This window comes from Anguilla rostrata, chromosome 7, assembly GCF_018555375.3.
Source record: "Anguilla rostrata isolate EN2019 chromosome 7, ASM1855537v3, whole genome shotgun sequence".
Taxonomy (NCBI): domain Eukaryota; kingdom Metazoa; phylum Chordata; class Actinopteri; order Anguilliformes; family Anguillidae; genus Anguilla; species Anguilla rostrata.
The window spans coordinates 45,216,791-45,232,812 of record NC_057939.1 but is presented as its reverse complement, the minus strand read 5'-3'; the positions used below and the strand labels follow the sequence as shown (position 1 = coordinate 45,232,812).

The 16,022-nt window shown below is 41.4% G+C and overlaps 1 protein-coding gene across 1 annotated transcript in view; it reads left to right on the top strand.

Moving 5' to 3' along the window:
• Positions 1 to 3,463: 3,463 nt before the first annotated feature.
• LOC135259821 (FHF complex subunit HOOK-interacting protein 1A-like) overlaps positions 3,464 to 16,022 on the top strand; it is a 31,511-nt gene continuing 18,952 nt past the window's right edge. Inside the window, exon 1 of the mRNA XM_064344589.1 lies at positions 3,464 to 3,829. The gene's annotated coding sequence lies outside the window, so the exon portion shown is untranslated. The remainder of the gene's footprint in view (positions 3,830 to 16,022) is intronic.

Below are 16,022 nucleotides of genomic sequence, written 5' to 3'. Positions count from 1 at the left end.
ACTCCATTGTTTCCGATTGTCGATAGCACTACATGCTGCACGAGGTGCATTTGCCCGGTTTGTAAAAACAAAACAAAACAAAAACATTTGAATAAAAAATCTGAATGTACCAGGCGTTTTCATTTAATAATTCTAATACTACATAGGCTACTTTGTGAAATATAACAACCACTACATGGTACCACCCAGAGTGTTTTCATAGTTAAACATGTTTTAACTTGCAAAGGAAAAGGAGAAAGACAATGATTCAGAGTTGCTACATATAGGCTACTGTTAAGTCTCATCATTCTATCAGGCTATATACATAATTTTTAAAAACATATTTAGAATGAAACAGCCCACACTGATATTCACATATATTATGATGAATAGGTGATTCTTTACAATACACTATTTGTATCATAGGTATATAGGCCTATGTGTGTACAGGCCTATAATCTATCAATTATATTGCTGAAGATCTTTATGATGATTCACTATTTAAGTGTGCTTAAATGTTGGCTTAGCCCAGAAACTGTATTCTTGAATTGACTGACATGTTCTCAGTTGTGGTGCTTGTACCTGTGTGGAGTTTATTGAATGACTTCCCTTCGCAACAGCTGGCTTTATTGTGGGAGTAAATCCAGTTCAACGGAGAGTTATCCTAATCTTGTTTAGCAAGTCTTACAAATTGTCAAACCAGCTTTTTGAGTCTGGTCATATTGAGAAAAATGAAGTCGTTGGATTTCTGACAACATATCTTTATCCTGAAATCAGCATTTTCATGATTTGCCTGAAAAATTAGTCATTCAGTGAGTAGCCCAGGAAATGAGCAAAACAGAACAATTTTGGCCTCAGGGAGCTGCTTGAAAGTGTTATGATACTGAGTGTCCTGAAGTGATGTCATTATAGCCCTGGGTCAATATGTGTGAAAGTGTTCTTATGGAAATCTACTGTGTAAATGGGTTGAAAATGTGCTCTGATTCATAAGTTGCCCCTCACACAGCTCTTCTTCCAATAGGCAATAGACAGTGGTATTATGTTCGTGTTAGACCACACCTTGTTTCAAAATCGAGCTTGAAGAGTAGATTGAAATAAGTAAATAGACTGAAATGAGAAGATCAGTGATGGCAATGGTGTTACCCCAGCATGTCTATGATTCAATCACGAAAACTGGGGAAAGAGATTGCTAATAACTATGTGTTGGGAAGATGTCGTCTTTCAAAGCATATTTTGTTAGCGAAAATCATTAATACAAACATTTGTGATGAAATAATAATATTCAGCCATCAACTTAGTGTCTGTCAGTCTGTGAAATTTGGGGCTGCCAGCATGAAAAGCTTCCCCTTCAGTCAGATGTCTCTATAAGTCTGGAGTGCTTACTAACATGATGTGCATTTGAGACTAGTGTATGTACACCAATGCTTGTGTTGAGTGCATGAACATAAAACTCCCAATATTAGTTTCTGAAAGTGAGAGATTCATTATTAATATGAGATAAGCTTTTGCTTTCTTACTTGTATTTAAAAAATATTAATTTATTTGGGGCCTGTTTCACAAAGCAGGATTACTGCATTAGCAGTAAAACCTGGAACAGCTCTTTCTACTTCAGTCCATGTTCCAGAGTTAGGAGGGTTCTGGGGGGTTTTACTCAATGCAGTTATCCAGCAAACGCAATAATCCTACTTTGTGGTAAAGTCCCGTGGTCAGTCCTTTATAAAAGCATGTCCCATCTCACCATTTCAAAAGCTAGCAGAATATTTTCATAGTTGTCTGAAAATGAAAAAGTCAAGTACAACTTTGTAACACTAGAGGTCACTATACACCTTATTGATACACATTTCAATATAAAATGGGTCCAAAATCTTCACTGACCAGCCTGGTCCAAGATGCATTGATTCCAGTGTATTTTTCCCCAGCATATCAGCATTATAGACACAATATGTGCAAGCACTTTTCTTGTCTCTCACTTGAAAGCTGATTATAGATGGCCATTAGGAAATTGGCATGTTTACTTCCATAGAACAAGATGTAGGGTACTCTCTACGCATAATGCATAATGCTCATACGCATAAATTATTTTAAAAAAATATATATTTTGGCTCAACAGTCATTCACAGTTTCTAGGTCAGCTATACCAGTGGCCTCGTATTATTTTTGAAGATTAATGATAAGGTTTGACATGAGGCAGGAGCAGTTCACTTCACCGTGCTGAGCTTAAATTCCTCACTGAGGCAACTGGAAAGGCAGTGTTAACAGAACTCTGCTGTCCCCAGTCAATTCACACACGGGAGTCGTCCCACCTGTTGATCTGCCCACCCCCCCTGGGGTGGTGGGAAACGACAGACAGGTGGCAGCTGGCCTGTACCCCAGCACACCATACTCACAGTGCCCCTCTGCTGAGCTGCAGCATCACAATATATTATGACATCACAGTCCACTTAGTGTAGGTAGAGGTCCTTATTTCACTCACATTTTACTTTGTGCTCATTTATACAGGCGAAAGCTTTTTATGAATGATTTCAGATGTGGCACCTGACTCAGAGTGTGAAATGATACTGTCCTACTGGATATTCTACTGCCCAGAAGACCACTGAATGAGAATGGACCCATGTCTCATGAAGAGATTTAAGTTGCAATCCTTATAACAAAGACAGCAAATGTGCATGTAAATAAATATGTAAATCATAGGTGAATAGGTTTGCCAAGTTTTTTGAATATTCAAACTGCTATTTGAGTCATTCTGCCTAAACCTACAAATGTAGAAAACCTGATCACACTCTTTTAAGCATTCGTTTTATTTTCAATGACCTTTCTGAGTATCAGCCACACAACAAACATTCAAGTAGCCTATCACTATTCAAGTGCATCTCATATGAGACAATAAAAACGGGTGGGTGTTGCCCTCCTCTTACCTAGCCATAGATACAATGCACTTTGCAATGCAAATCGTACGAGCCCTGGTGAATAGTATGTACTGAAAGCTGTGTGACATTTGATAAAACATCTCTCACTACGTAAGTCATTAAATCAAGATCTTCTAAATCGAAACTATTCGGGTTAAGCGCGAAAGTGGCTAGAAAGAAAATGGTCATGAACATATGCTAATACAATGTAAAAATACAGCCCGACTGTAGCCTAGGCAACATATATTCGGATTTGTCCCATTTCATTTATGGCTCACCAAAGGTCTATAAAATCACCAAATAATTTATGAAATAAAGAGGACATGAACAATAATAGAGGACTCCCGTATGATCTAGTAAAACACAGCCGTACTACAACGTTCGAAAACATGCATCAGCTCAATGCCTGCACTTGAAAGGCTACAAACAAAGAAAACCTCTAGTTTCTGTAAATAAAAAATAATTCGAATGATAGAAGAATGAGTTTGAAAACCACGGTGAATGCTACGCGCACATTGAAAAGAAATAGGCTGGCCTCAACTGAGCGGGTCAGACCAGTGCATGATGTGACAACAGGACGTTTTCACGCGACGGGACCAATTGAAAGAAGCTTTTTACGGGCCATTAATCTCCTATTCTGTAGAGACTACTGTGGAGAGAAAGGGGGCGTAAAGCTGGTTTCAGAGCTCACCATCCACAGCGCAGCCCAGGTTAGACTATAGTAAAACTGCCTTTGGTAAAATAAACACCTTAGAACTTTCGAAAGAGTTAGACAGTTTGACTACCTTGGAGGGAACACTGTAGGATTTACAGCGTTACACGAAGGAATCGGAATATATCAGCAAACGGCAGCGAACAGTTGGAACACCCTGGAATATAATTTCTGGGCTACAACTCCAGAAACGATACCGTGGTCGACAATAAACATTTTGGGAATCTATACAGTAAGATTCTTTACTTTGCTTACCGCGCTGTTGTGCTTTTATAATTCAATTGTGGTCTACTTTGTCGTAGTTCATAACTAAAATGCGTAATTGCTGCCTCTTTGTCAGATTTAGATCGGACAGAGAATGTGATGTTTTTATAGCTGTCACATCTTGTCGCGGACTTGGTGTGGAGTCCGTTTAGGTGTTTTTGACAGTTCCAGCAGTTTGAATAATAATTTTCTGTCTATCGCAATAAAGAACCATTTAACATTCCGCGGCTTTCTTATGAATCCTGCATTCATAATTATTGTGTCCGAGCATGCAGCGCTAAACAAGTATGAAAGCTTCTATGGTGCAATGGGAACGGAGCGGCTGGGGCTGATTTCAGTAGACTGCAATACTAAATTAAATATGAAGAGCGTGTGTAGCATGGCGCAGTCTTGGTAGCACCTATTCTTACCTGTGCGTAACAGGTATTGCTATTTTTTGTAATTCAATCTACACCCAGACCCCCCATAAGTTTCTCTCCGATGCGTTTGACAGCTCCGGTCCGTGTGTGTGCATCTCTGTTGATTTTACCCACTTCAAAGAACACTATCAAGATTCATTCAATCCTTGAAGAAGCACACTTATATATCTTTATCTTTCCCGTCCTACAGTATATGTTGCCATGGCAGTTCTTTATTGACCATGTTTAATGTGAGAACACCCCCAATATTTGATTGATATTTGGTGATGATGTCCCCTACGGGAGGTAAATGATGCTGTGCGTGTTCTACCGTATACCTCTACAGTGTTGGTGACTGTTTTATGGAACAGTAGACACCTGCACTGGATTACCTGTCCTCCACTTTGAACTTAATCTGACACCCCATGTATTAAAAGTTAATGGGGCAACTAAGACCAACACATTGCATGATTAAATTCATTAAACAGAGCAGTTACCTTATCTCAGACATGAATGATTAACGGCAAAAAGCTGGACAGAAAGAGATTGCTTAAAGCCGTTTGCATCTGGAGGGGAGCTGACCTTAAATATAAAACTAAGATGAAGAGATTGAGGCTATGCCAGTGTGTGTGCAAGTATTGGATGTCAGCTAAATATGAAGCATTGGAAGGTATATTTGATTGTCCAATAATGGTAAAGTTAAAAGTGATTTTCATAATACAGGAAATGCAAATACTTACAAAGACAAGTATATTGAATTTAAATTTTTAAGTATAAACGTACACATAAATACAGTATAAACATATAACTAATTCAGCTATTTTAAGAGGTTTAATCTGCTCATGCAACAGTTAAAATTTCACAGAATTTTATATGAACAGGGCCCTGCTGGTTCCTGACTTCAACCGTGCTTATTTTCACAGCAGAAGTGTGCTGATAAAACAGTTCGGCTGTGATTCCTATAAGCCCTTCATTTTAAAATTCTAGTTTGTGAGGCAAGTTTTTTCCTGTAAAGCTGAATTATTTATCACAATATGTACATGACACGTTTAATCCAAGAAATATGTTTCATTACACAGTGTACTGAGACTGTGTGTAGTGCTGTCTTTTCAAAGTTGTTTTTATTAGGACTACTTCCTTCACAAGTTCCTTAGTTCCTCCAGTCTAAAGCTCTTTACTTGCAAAGCAGTCAGATGCTTTGAAGAAAGCGGTATTGGGAAAGCTTCAATTAGAATTTGTTTATTGAACTTAAGGAGCCTACAGCCAACACATCTCTGGCGCTGGCTTCCTCTGTTCCAGCTTATTCTCACTCTGTATCTCTGTGTTGTAATTATCTCTCCTGCTGGGGAGTAAACTTCACAACTCACTGAATCTGATTGAACCGATTGAAAGAGCTCAGGGGACTCGCTGCTCAGTTTATTTGCTGTTCATCAGGCAGCGGCCCCCTGCCCAAGTCATTTTTTACGCGGGGTTGTCCAGTTCATAATTTATGATGATTATAACTGATGTTAAATGGGTTGTCAAGGAAATGAATGGAAACAGATTCCTTAGATTTTAGACCTGTGGTCCCTTGGACATACAGTATGTCAGTTGTCATCACTTACGCATTTAGAGCTATCGGTTTCCTTGTCTGATTGATTTCATTTTCTGGTCTCAGCTGTGGGGCATACTTCTAATGACCATAATCTTTCACAAAGCCATGCGTGTCTTCGCAAAACCGATTCTTACATAAGGATCATATTTAAAAAAAAAAAATCAGGCTTGTAACAGTGGTCTTTTAAGTGCACAAGTCCATTAGAGATGTTGTTTTCTGACAGGCGGCAGGCTCTGGCCTTTAATGCGGTATCAGACTGAGAGGATTACGGAGGGGCATCAGAGCTACTTTGTTCCTCTCGTGGCGGGTAAACACCTGCCTTGTTTTCCCAGAGCCCGCCTGGTCTCCTGCCACCTCCCGTCCGCACGTGGGCACACGTGTCATGTGATTCATCTCCCGGCTACAGGCTGCGACTTGAGCAAATACCGCGTCGACCGGCCCCACAGTACCGCCGTGACAAACTGTTCCAGGAGGACCAAAGCGTCTCTTGTAAACAAGCGCACACCTTCGCTAATACTGGAGGAGCTCTTTCTAGTTGAGGCTTAAGTAGCAAGTGATTTTCTGGTCCAATGGCAGCGCATTAATACAAGAAAAAGTCACCTGGACTTGCTCTGGTCAAACTTTGTGTGAATGATCATTGATGCAGGCAATGTAACTCCTTCATAAATGCTACTTAGACACCTGCATTAAAAGCATATTACGTGCTTATTCTAACTCATCTGCATTGATTGAATATGTCAATATAACCCTTGATGACATACAAGATGTTGTGCAGCAGGTTTTCCTGTGAACAGCGACCAAAAACTTTAGCCAATGTCCAACTCTCCATCAATGCTATATTCGCAGGGTATGAATTTAGCAGTTGCCAGTAAAATACTGTATATCATGTATATCTCATGAGTAGATGTAAATCTGCATTTATGAATACATACAAATACATTCATAAATATAAAACTGCATTTGTTGTTTTTCTAACTACAAACTATTGGTACAGTTTTATTCCATAGGAATATATAATCACACTCTCTCCTTTCAAATGGAACCCCAGGCTATTCTGTCGGTATTTACTCTTGCAGTTACTGCTAAGTCAACATCAAATATACTTTTATGTATACTGAATACTTTTCAGTTCAGTTTCTAGGAAAGTCAGTGTGTTTTCACTGGGCAAAGCTTTTAGGCGAATATGCTGAACACAGACAAATTCTATAACCCTTCAGACACAGATTCATACACTATTGGTAAGTCCAAGCACTTTCCCCTTGGTTTTATTTGGTCGTTGAAGCCCCCATGGGTTCATTTTAAATGTAATTAGCTTGAAAACAATATTGAAATGGTGGATCTAAAAGAGAATTCCTAGAAGATGTACAGCACACCGGCAAGAAGCGTGCTGAGAAAGAACATGTTTTGAGTAGGCAGTGGAGAAAATGGCGAATTGCTGACTTGTGGAGGAGCCTTTCGTGCGTACAGACCAAAAATGTGATGGTGAGCAGCATCGGCAACAGGGCAGCTCAGAGCCAGCCAGACATGGCAGGGTGAACAGCCACATACACACCAGAATAGGCTGTCTCTGTTCTGGCATGGAGCTTCTCTTATCCCGCTGCCGCAGAAGTCCCATAAACCAACTGCGCCATTCATAAATAGATTTGGTGTGGGCGGTTACCTCCTGTCGAATTTATCCACTCTGTTTGCTTTTCGCCGTTAGCTTTTTTTGGAAAGGAGAAAAGGCCAGACGATAGCAAACGAAGGTGTTGTTAGCAGGAGAACGCACAGTGGCCAGAGCGGCGTGGGGGTTTGGCGTCGTTGGATGACAATGCCGGGAGGGACAGGTGTGAAATTCTCACCGTTTCCTATGCAACGTGTGGTAGCTATGTGTGGGCTGCTCTAGCTGGGGGTGGGGGGGATGGGGGTAGTTGAGCTCAGCTAAGCTCTGCCCTGTGCTCTGAATTACCCCAGCTCTGCTGACCTGATTATCACTGGGATGGAGCATGGGGCTGTTTGCGGGATTCATTAACAGATTATTAAAGTAATCAGTAATGCTTTCTCTTTATTACATGCCATATTGTTGCACAGGGCCATAATTATGAGCTTATGAAAATGAAAGGGGCCTTCCATAAGACACACACACTTCTGTGGAGTACTTTGCCCTTTGCAGTGGAGTGCTGGGAGATGTAGAACCATCGAAATTGACATTTTATTATATATTAGATAATTTGATTAAAATCAACATTATTATTGAGCCTAGATGATGGAGGCTGGCATTTATTGAACTGAATGATTGTTTTACAAATGCTGCAATTGACCAGTAAATCAATCTTACCCTTTTGGATTCATTCTCTGTCATTTATGGTAATGGCCTTATAAGTTGCTTTGGACAAAAATGTCTGCCAAGGGAATGAATGCAAATATGTATAAACAGTTCAGCAGACAGTGTACCAGCAGGTGGTATGAAGAGTGCCCTGTTACCTTTTTATGATGTTTAATTTGCCTTCAATTCACAACCATGTGGGAGGAATGAATAGGGGGGAGTTGAGTCTGGGGAGAACTGCCATAACCATATTGAACAGGGCAGTTTTCACAGGAAAGTGAAAGAACATTTCCTGGCTCACCTGGTAGTAAAAACAGCTTGAATGAATTGAACATAACAATGATAGACTTTTATTATTATTATTAGTATTGTCATTATTGTTATTATTATTATATATATTTTTCTGCAGTGAAGCTAGTCTGTAGCTGTTGCATTGCACTCAGAGCTTAGACAGAAATCCTTCCATGATCCTTTGGCTCTGGCATTAAGGGGTGTGATGAAGAGACAGATGGGCCGGGCCGATAGCCTGATTATAGACTGGTGGAGGATGGGTAGGGAAATAGCTATAGCGTGGCCGACCCCCTCCTAGACAGCTCCACCAGTGAGGGGAGAGGATGGTAAAGGAGTAGGCAAATCGTGTGTGGGAAATGCAGTTCTGGGAGGGGCCGTAGGCAAAGCAGTCATTCGTGCAGAGCATCTACTCTCTTGTTGAGAAGTGTTTATACTTTCTGTCTTAGTCGTTACTTCCGGACAAGTCTCGCTTCATGACCAGCTGCCTGCTTCACAGTAGAGCAGTTATTTCTCTACAGTGCTGCGGAAAAATCGGCACGCGTTACTCTATCCTACTCATGGTCACGGTCTGGTCACAATGTGTTCATGACAAGATTACATCCCAGAATTATATACAGTGTAGCTGTGTGCTTTAAACCTGGCATCAACAAACACTGAATGTGATCTCTATCCATGCTGTATGGCAGCCTGTGACATCACACCTCCAGCACCGGTGTAAGTAAACATTGATAGTGCCTCTCCTTACATCAGCTGGAACAGATTGAACTCCGACTCGTCACTGAACGTTGCACCAGTTGCTCCTGGAATGGCTCCAGGCTGGACATATGGTCCAAAGCCGGCTGTTAAGCACCAAGCCTACATGCGTATGGTGCACAGTCCTCAAGGCCACATTCTGGAGATACATCTTACTGTGGGAAGTCACATGACTACACCTAGGTCCATGTGTGTCTGTTGTTCTCTGGATGTTGTTCTCTCTCAGATATAGTCCAGCTTTCAATGCCTTTTCAGGGTGTAATTTTCTAGTTTTCCCCACTCTAAAAAATTTTTGTTTTTAATTCTTCCTCTGGAAGATGTCCATGGTGAATTGTTGAAGGACAACCCATTTGTAAATAGTAGTGCACAAATAGTAGTTGATTGATTTATTGACTGATGTACTAGTCTTGGACGTTGGTGGTAAGGTATGGTCAAAGTTAAGAGTTGACCACGTGTGAATTCAAACACGATGGTGTTTACAGGTACACACCAAAGTGGATGTTGGCCATACATTTTTCTACTAGCGGCATCCAAGCGACTTATTCCCCTATACCATGGGGCAGTCCTGCCATTTTCCCTCAGTTGTAATAAGTGCAAACTCTCCCTTATTTTTGTCTCCACTATCAAAGCTGCAGTGTACACAATCAAACCTACACCTACATATCAGCAAACTGTATTATTATAGTGATGTTGCTGTTGCACAATAATGAGTGAATGAGATAGATTCTTCCTCACACTTTTGTCAACAGATTGTTCAGAGATGAAGTGAACGAACAAATATTGTTACCTGACAGCTTGCAAATTCACTGCATACTTTTAAGTTGTAAAATGCTGTGTTTTTATTCCACCTTCCCCGAATGTGCCTCGCTGATTTTATGTCAATTTCTCTCTGAGAGCGAAAGTTCTGGAAATCAGCGCTGGTTGTCCTTCAACTGGCCCGTGAGAAGGGTGAAGCATTTTAACTTGTCTCTGTTGAAATTGTCCGGTGGACAGGCTGTCACCAAGCAGATTAACGGCGGTCCTGGAGCGAATTTGCCTCTGTGAACCGATTGAAATCAGCCCTCTTCTGTGCACGACACTCTCTGTGTGACCTTCCCTTGCCGGAGTGAAATGAAAAATGCAATCCTCTTTATGCTGGAATGAGAACATTTTAAATCTATAGGAAATGAGGCTTTGGGCTGTTAAGGCTGGAGTACACTGAGAGTGCACGCTCTGTGGGGGATGAGAAACGCAGACAGTAATGCCTCTGCATTGGCAGCTTCATGGGAAGGACAGGAGCGCAGTCTTGTGTTGTAGATTGCGTGTATTGAAATGATACAGGGAGCCCTCAGGCTGTATTAATTGATCAACAGAATGTTCTCTTGAATTCCCTAAGACCTTCACCCAAAGTGACATTAAAAAAATGCTTTCTGCCCCCTTTTTTTCCCTTCCAGTTTGAAGTGCTCAATCGTGTGCTCTCCTCTGAAGCATGTAATGCCAGCTGCTACTTCTCAGTACATCACAATTCACAACTGTCACACAGACGTGAGGCACAGGTGGACACTTTATGAGCGTGTGTGTGTGTGTGTGTGTGGGGCGGGTGAGGGTCATTGGTACATGATGAGACACTGTCATACCAGCTGACTGAGGCCCTTCCTACCCTGAGTGATACACCAATCATGCATCGGCTTGTTGGGCTACTGGCCGCAATAGCCACTGTCACACCTCGGATTCAACGCCACAAACTGGCTCTGGGATTTGATTCACAGTATTTATATCGACCGTGACCATTGCATAGTAGAAGCCACATGATTGTATTACCGTATGTTCTTGATTGGTTATTGTATCATTTAATTTTGATTTTAGAAGGTCAGAATGAAGATTAATGTCAATCTTTTTGTTTTGACCCCAGGAGGTGAGTGTACAGCCTGGTACAGTGATTAGACCAGATGGGATCTCTGGCTATGAGCTTAAATCTCAGATGATGTGTTGTACCCCTGAGCAAGCTACATCACCTCTGTCATTCCAGTAAAATCCATCCATTATTGGTTAATTATTTAAAAAATAATTATTTGTTTAATTTTTCATAGGGCATTTGAAATTCAAGTGGCTTGAGTGCAAGATTGTGGACCCACTTGAATTACACAAGCAAAAATTGAGTTGTAATTGGGTTATTGGGACCCTGTGAAATATAAAGCGTCAGGGTTCAAGCATCAGACAAAAAATGTAATCAGTAGTTTTACAACTTTCATTTCCATTGTCCCTGCATGGCTGCATCTGGGTTAACCGTTCCACTCTAGTCATAATTTCTCCAGGCGGCAAGAAGCATATCCGAGTCCAAGCAATAATCATATTTCTTTGTAGAAGGTGAAACCCTTGTGATTATAACAGGACCAACATAGATTTGCATGAGAATACATCAATGAATCTTTCTTAGCTTAGTTCCAGACCAGAATAATAAGCAGCAATAAGAATAAACCTGAATGGATTTTAAACATTAATCTCGGGGCTGTGTATTGCGTGTGTCTGGAAGTCATCTTTTCGCGTTCTCTGTGTTATTGAACACAATCAACTGAAACCCTGATTTTAGCAGTCTGCTCAGAAAACTGATTGATTGCATGGGACTGTTCTTGCTATGTGATTTGAAGATTTGAAGGTGTTTTGCTATTTCTGTGTGTGTGAGTGTGTGTGTGTGTGTGTGTGTGCTTACGCTTGTGTACATTATGTATATGTTTATGTTTAAGGTGTGCCTACTGTATGACTGGTTCATGTTTTCACATGCTTTATGTTTACTTATTTGATCTTGGGTTCATGGAGCCAGGATGTGAGGTTATGCACCCTGTATGTCTGCTCTTCTGTTGGATGTGTCTTCACGTGATTGTGTGTGTTCGTATGGCTTGCATGTACGGTCATATGGTTATATAAAGCCAGGGTGTGGATGCCTTTACTTTGTGATCTTTGGCAGGATTTTCATTAGTAACAGACTGGCTGTGTGTTCTGTCTGTGGGGCAGGGTAGGGGGAATGAGGCTCTGGGCCAGGGGATTTGGAATTAGGAAGTGAACAAGGTGGTGCAGTGTGTGGACTGGTGAGTTACCCCTGGTCTGGTTGTCAGGCAGATTCCATTGTCTGTAGTCCCATTCTTACACAAATAGCTGCTGTTAGTAACAAGAACAAATCAGCAGCAGAGTGAAACCTGTAAATAAATGGGAACCTCAGTTGTCAACAATCTGCACTCTGCTATTAGTCTCCCAGCCCTATGTAATGTCTGTTTTTGAAATGGTCTCAAATCAGTACAGATTGTAGAGGTCTGTAGGGTATGGGAAGTAAAATCCCTATCCTTCCTCGGGTAAAATCCCTCTCTTTTAAGGTTTGTTTGAACAGTGGAGTATTTGTGGCTTCATGGCAGTGCAAAAGAGTATTCAATTTGAGCCAGAACCACCACATCATTTTGTTCATTCTGGAATTGAATTTTGTTCACTACACCCTTCTGATGTGGAAACTATCATGCTACTTTATTCTGGAATTTAAAAAAAATGAAATAAATAAATTAATGAATAACAAGAATGACGCTCTTTTCAATGCTATATTTGGCATCGCACAAAGGTTTTGTAACTTATTTTTTTCCTTACCACAGCGGCTCTTAGTGCTTAAGGAGTGGGCACACATCACCCGAACCTCAGGGAGCTCTAATCACAATTAGCAGGATTTAGGGGACTCGTTAGGAGTCAGTGTGCCACAGGATAAGGCTGCAGTATTTCCTCTGGCTTTTGTTCTACTTCCACTCTGTGTTGTATGTGGCTAATAATACCCAGTGTAATCAGGCTCTGTCCTGTGCCACCTTTAAATATTTCAGGAGCTGACAGCGCATCAGTGGCCATTACATCACCGCGTTTCCACGGAAACCTTGGACGCTGTAAATTTCCCTGTTGTCACACGATTACTGTGCAGATCATGTGGCGTCACTTCAGCGTTGACTGAGGCAGTAGCTTCTGGAGAGTTTCCCTTCTGAATGAACTTGAGGCGTAATGTTCCAGAGCTTTCTGACGTTTCCGATAATTAGAAAGTAAAGACAGAATTCAATTCAATTCAATTCAATTCAGTTCAATTCAATTCCATTCCTTCTGTTCAGTTCAGTTCAGTTCAGTTCAATTCAAATTTTATTTGCATGGCGCTTTTTACAGAGAGCTGTCACAAAAACACATAGTATAGTATACGCATATTAGCAAGACAAGAGACAGGAGACAATAGACAGCATAGCCACACAGCTAAATGTGTTTCTGACAATGTAGCGTCAGAAACTTCTGGTTATTGTATGAAAGTCAGGATGCTGTCTAGCCTAATGATTGGCTCAAAGTGCAGTAGCTGTGGAAGTTTCCAGACTTCTCCCTGTCTGAGCCGTGAGTGTACGGTTTCATGGGAGAGCGCGTGTTTGTGTTGGAGCAGTCAGACTTCAGAGAGGGTGGAGGGAGGTCTGTTTGTGCTGAGCTCGCTCTCTGGCAGGTTCTGACAGAATGCAGGTGTGGCTGGTATCTGGACCATATGGGCAATCCCATATACTGCGACTGGTGACCTGTTTTTGAAAGGATGGGTGGAACCTGTTTCATGTCAGGCTATTTGTTCAATGTGTGTACACATTCACTCTTAAGTAGTCTGTTAGTATATTCTTAAAATATTGCAATACTTTATATAGGAAATTTCGGTTAAAACTTATTGGCACACAAGTAATAATAATTTTGGATTTTTTTGGTTTGATTTATTTTGTCTTTCATAAGTCGGTACAGTAGTAATAAATAAGCATAACTACCTTTTTCCAAAAAGTATTTGTATAAGTAGTTTGTTTTAGAGATATTTAAACAAATATCCTCAATAATAATCCCCCACCTACACACACACACACACACACACACACACACACATGCACATACACACAGACACACACACACGCACACACACACACATTCCGTATCTGTCCTGGGAATGTGCATGTGGTTTCCACCTGATCTGAATTCTTGGGCTGGCTCTTTGAGGTGGTAGCTGTGTTGATCTACTTTAGTCTTTGAAGATTTACTCTCCCACACAATGAGAAATTAGTGGTGATCTACTTTAGCTTTTGAAAATTTACTTTCCCACACTGTGAGAAATAAGGTTTTTCCTGGAAAAGCCCTGCTCTGAGCTTCACTGCATGCTGTATTAGATCACACTAAGTGAGTATGTCACAGAGATCTATTTTGGTAAGTAGCACATTGTGTCTCGTGGTAGTTCTTGATTTTCCTTACAGGGGACCTGTGCACACCCCTTGTGACTTTCCCCTTTCTGTGATTGGTGTAGATGATATGTAAAGAAAGATTGGTCGATTCATTAGATCTATATCTCACTGGGATGTTTAACTTTTAAGTTAAACATCTTTAACATGTTAAGTAACGTGTTGGGTTTGGACCTCTTAAAATAGCAACATGGCCCTTTATCAACAGATAATCAAAATCAATGATAACTCGCTTGCCCTCACTTTGCTATGAAAATGTGAAAAGGCAAACAGCATTTGTTAGCACAGAGATTGTTTTTCTAGCAGTGTGATGTTTTAATCCCCTGCCTCGACTTCCCCTGTTCTTGCCTAGGCATTCCCTATGTATTACCTAAATTGCAGTGTAAGTGGTGTGAAATTCTCCAATTAGTCAAATGACTGTTTTTAAAATCCCGAGTGTTTTCAACTACCAAACGCGTTCCGACACAGGACCCATCATCCCGAGCAGGCTTCAATCGAGTGCCCGTGAAGAGATGCTCCCGTGTGATTGGCCAGATCGCGTGGCAGGCTCAGCATTGCGTGAGCAGCAGGGTCGCAGGCCACGCCTCTATGGGAACGACCGGCGAAACTCGGTCATGTGTTATGGTTTCTGCTGTCTGATGACTGGAAAAACTGTCAGATTAATGAAGGTATTAAAGTACAGCTCAGTCAGTCCTGGCCAATAGGAGGAACCCATCTCATTCTATTGGCTCCGGCACTGCTGGATTAGGAAAGGCCTGGTCACAGATGGCCTAAGTGGATTTCTTTTTTTACATTTTTATTTTTATTTTTTGCAGTAGAGAGAAAAAGTCTCTATCTTGTCTCTAGCTTGTTGTCACTTATATACAGTGTTGGTGCGATATGATCTGTCAACACCACACAAGGTCCTCAATTCTTATTAAACATTTGTGGTTGCAGTGAGCAAAAGAGACTTATATAGAAACCATACCATTTCCTCATAAAACAACAATGGAAACTGCAAAATAAGTGGTTTATTTAAAAATTTTCCTTTGTACCACGATTTCCCCTTTCCAGACCGCATATCAAGAGTAAAACTACCAAATGCAGAATTTGCACTTGTGTGAAGTCGCTGAATTTCAGCGCTGTGGTAAAGTGTGTGAAATTCAGCAGCACCAGAGAATGCACAATCCCTCCCAGGGCAGTTATACTGGGGCTGCCCCACTTCGGGTACTTCCCCTCCCCTAGCAGGCTTGTCCCAGCAGCTGGGCCCCACGCGTCCCGCGTGCCACGGTCCTGTGAGGCGACCGTTATTCGGGAGTGAATGCCAGATGGGACGGCGGCGTGGGTCGGGTGTGTCCGGAGGGGAGGGTCTGTGGTAATTGAGCGCGCACTAAGTGAATTCAGCCGGAAAGAGCTTAGCGGGGGAGGCTGGGGGAGTTCAAATGACTGCCGCCCAGGACTCTGACAGCACACCCTCATTAACTGTGGGGTGGGGGGGGTTCTAATGATGAAACAATAGAAAATCTATAGGGCTATAAACTGTAATGTAACGACTGCAACTTGTAATATATATTATATATGCGCATATTTAAATATAC